Source organism: Microcebus murinus, chromosome X (assembly GCF_040939455.1).
Source record: "Microcebus murinus isolate Inina chromosome X, M.murinus_Inina_mat1.0, whole genome shotgun sequence".
Lineage (NCBI taxonomy): Eukaryota > Metazoa > Chordata > Mammalia > Primates > Cheirogaleidae > Microcebus > Microcebus murinus.
The window spans coordinates 88,802,279-88,806,665 of NC_134136.1; positions in this window are offsets into that span (position 1 = coordinate 88,802,279).

Consider the following 4,387-nt stretch of genomic DNA (forward strand, 5'->3'; position numbering starts at 1 on the left):
ATCCTCCCGCCTCGGCCTCCCAGAGTGCTAGGATTACAGGCATGAGCCACCACACCTGGCCTCAAGCATTGCTCTCTAACCCTTTGTGGTCTTTCTAGATGATCTCTTCCTGTGACTGTTTCAAGGTGGCCACATATCTTGTACCTTCCAATGTTGCATGATCCAAGGAGAAAGCCAGGGGGAAGTTGTGTTGCCTTTGATGACCTACCCTCAGAAATCACAAAGCAGCATCTCCTGCTGCATTCTCATCAGAAGGGGGTGATGAAGGCCAACCCATATTCAATGGCTCTTAATGGGAACCAAAGCAAAGAATTTCCAGACATGTTTTGAAACCACCATATCTCAGCAATTTTTGTTTTAAACTACTGCTTGGTTGTCACAACAGGACAGGGTATAATTGCTGGAAAGGTTCTAACAGTCCTAGGCCACAGATTCAAGTTCCTTTAATGTAGCTATAGGATGTAAAGGACCCAAGAGTGATCTACCAACAGAAGGGGCCCAGTCGCTCCCCCAACTGGAGAGACAAGCTTCACTGAGCTTTATAGGCTTCTCAGATTGCCCAGCTGATCAAAGAGAGGAGCTCATCAGGTCATTCCAGAAGCTCATGCTTATCGTGACCTTGGGGATTTTTTGTACTCTATAGCGTGTGCCCCTATCTCACCAAATATTCTGGAGTCCTGCCCAACCCAACCTGCTCTCAAGTGCAAGCCACTGGTAACAACCCCTGCATATTGCATTTTCCTTGGTGTTTGCAGCAAACCTGAATGATCAAAGGGGTCACTTTTGCAGCTATAGCTTCTACTAGCTGGCCCTGCCTTTTGAGGTGTCTGAGTCCTGCCATGCACCTTCTTATCTAAAATCCCTACCCTTCCTCTTTCCAAAGGCTTTGAAGCTACTCACATGATCAAGCAAAAGACACAGTGGGATAATTAGAGAATAAAGAGAGCCATGCGAAGAGGACAAAGGCAAAAGGGAATTATTGTGCAGCTCTAAATTTCCTGACAGTGAAGTCAAGAAGGCAAACCATGGGTTATGAAATTTCTTTTTTTTTATTTCTCTTCAGAGACAGACTTTTTCCCCACGTAAGTGCATTTATCACAACAGGGCACTAAATAAAGGACACTTGGTCGCAAAGTCGACACAACACCTTTAACTACAGTTATGCAAGAGTCATCAGCTGTCTGCATGATGGATTCTTCTATTGATTCCTTATAAACATGAAAGATATACTATGCCCATTAGGCTGTCTCTTCCAATATTGTGTGTCTTAAGTGAATCTTTCTTAGGTTCCTTCTGTGAAAAATTTATTGAGTAGCTTCTGTATGTCAGACACTATGCCAGGTGCTAAAATAGCAGTCAATTTATCCTTGAGTCCTCTAAGACAGCACTTCTCAAATTTGAGTGTGCAACACAATCCCCTGGAGAGCTTGTTAAAACTCTGGACCTCATCCCTAGAGTTTCTGATTGACTTGGGTCTGGGTGGAGCTTGAGATTTTGCATTTCTAACAAGTTCCCACGTGATACTGATGCTGCTGGCCCAGGGATTACACTTTGAGAACCCCTGCTCTAAAAGTTGCCTGTAAAAGCAGGTATTCTAAAGTGTGGTTTTAAGTATGTTACATGCTAGGATGTGAGATTTAGAAGGGAGAGGGAGTGGTAGAATACATATACACATCTGAGAAAGATTAAGAGTCAGGTTTATTTTCAGCTAGATGGAACATCGATTTTCAAAAAGTGTGAGAAATAGTGGGGCCCATTACAGGAGGAGCAGCATTTTTTTTCTCAGGCAAGAACTTGGGATCTTTTTGAAAAATGTATAAGGTCCAAAGTTACTGCCAAAAAGAGATGATATTTGGGCTGAAAATCATTTGCAATACCTGTTTCCTTCTCATCACTTAGTCCATAAAAGAATCTCAGTGTTGCCTCTAAGAATATTCCAGCTTTATGCAGACCATCATGTTGATGAACTTGTGAGAATGAATTAAGTGCAAAATACATTTCTCATGGGCTAAATGAAGTGGTTGTTTAAATGAAGGTTGAAACATCCCAATACTTTCCTGTCAGATAATTATCACCAATCCCTTTCATCATTTGCTATGTAGGTCTCAAGAAAAATTATACAAATTTTTGTGCTAATTCGAAAATCCTCTAGTAGATTTATTAAAATATTTAAAGTAAATGTAATACTATAGCTAATTTGACTCATTTTCCAAGGGCTCCGTGTAAGTTATGAAAAGTCACATTTTCAAATTTTCAATTTCTTTTGGTCTATGTCAAAACATGCAAATACCAATTTAATTTACCAGGACTTCCAGTTAAAGATGGCCCACTAAAATTAAGCACTTATTTCTGCTCCATTCAAAATCTCCTTAAGGAAAGTATTGGGATGTTTTTTAAGGCATAAACTCACAGACAAAGGAAATTGGAGAAGAAAATACACAGTAATAACCCAATTTGGGAAGTGGAAAAGTAGAAAGAAAGTAGGTAACTGACTTGGTAGCTGGAAATAACCAAATCTTAACCCTGTAGGGGAAAAAAACCAAGAAGCAACAGAATTTTCCTGTAGGTCCCCCAGAAGACTAAGGAATGGGTGGCCCCATTTACCTCTAGAAGTAGAGATAAAGGTGTGATAGGGACTGAATTGCATTCACCCCCAATTCATGTGTTGAAGACTTAACCCCCAGTACCTCAGAATATGACCATATTTAAAGACAGGGTCTTTAAAGAGAAAATTGAGTTTAAGATGAAGTCTTTAGGGTGGTCCCTAATTCAGTATATCTGGTATCCTTACAGGAAGAGAAAATTTGGGGACAGACATGGACAGAGGGAAGACAATATGAACACACGGGGAGAAAACAGCCATCTACAAGCCAAGGAGGGAAGCCTGGAACAAAGTGTTCCCTCATGGCCCTCAGAAGGAGCCAACCCTGTCAAGGCCTTGAACTCAGATGTCTAGCCTTCAGAACTGTGAGACAATAAATTTCTATTGTGTATGCCACCAAGTCTGTGGTACTTTATTACAGCAGCCCTAGCAAACTAATATAAAATAGAATTAAAAATAGAAGAATTGGTTGAAGCTGTTGAACCCTCAGATCCCTCCACTCAATCACTGAAGCAGAAACTTCCTCTCTCTCACTCTGGGAGAAGAACCAGCTCCATGCTCTTGACGGGATAAAAATAGTAGAGGGTCCTGCCCTGAGGGAAACCAGCTATGATTAAGGGCAAGGGTACTGTGTTAGCCTGTTTTGTGCTGCTATAACAGAATACCAGAGACTGCGTAATTTATAAAGAAAAGAAATTTATTTGACTCATAGTTGGAGGCTGGGAAGTCCAAGATTGAGGGGTTGGATCTGGTGAGGGCCTTCTTGTTGCATCATAACACAGTGGAAGGCACCACATGGAGAGAGATGGAGCAGAAGTGCAAGAGAAGGCGAAACTCACTTTTATAACAAACCAACTCTTGCTATAACGAATGCGTTCCCAAAATAAGGACATTAATCCATTCATGAGGGCAGAGCCCTTATTACTAATCACCTCTTAAAGTCCCCACCTGTCAACCCTTGCATTGGGGATTAATTTTCCAAAACATGAACTTTGGGGGACACATTAAAACCATAACAGGTGTTATAATGACAAAAGAATTAAGTTAAATCTACATATATGTGCACACACACCCTGCAAGTAGAAGATAAGAAAATTCTTCCCTGGAAAATTCCACCAGCCCAAGAGAAATGACATTGGGGCATTTGCAACAGAATGGGTGGTTTGTTAGTTTCCTATTGTTGCTATAACAAATTACCACAAATAGAGTGGTTTAAAATGACACAAATTATTGTTTTAGAGTTTTGGAGGTCAGAAGTTCAAAATGACTAAAGTGTCCTTGGAAGACAAACATTGAAGATGGCAGAGCCACCATCAGCCTGGGCCCCAGAATGACCATGTGGAGCAGAGCGTCTCTCTTCCTTCACCCCAACCTTATACAACATCCTCCACCCTTGACTCTTATCCCTTTAAAGTGTTATGTGAATCAGGCCAGGCACGGTGGCCCACACCTGTAATCCTAGCACTCTGGGAGGCTGAGGTGGGTGGATTGCTCGAGGTCAGGAGTCCAAAACCAGCCTGAGCAAAAGCGAGACCCTGTCTCTACTATAAATAGAAAGAAATTAATTGGCCAACTAAAAATATATATAGAAAAAATTAGCCTGGCATAGTGGTGCATGCCTGTAATCTCGGCTACTCGGGAGGCTGAGGCAGGAGGATTGCTTGAGCCCAGGAGTTTGAGGTTGCTGTGAGCTAGGCTGATGCCATGGCACTCACTCTAGCCTGGGCAACAAAGCGAGACTCTGTCTCAAAAAAAAAAAAAAAAAAAAAGTTCAAAATGACCAAA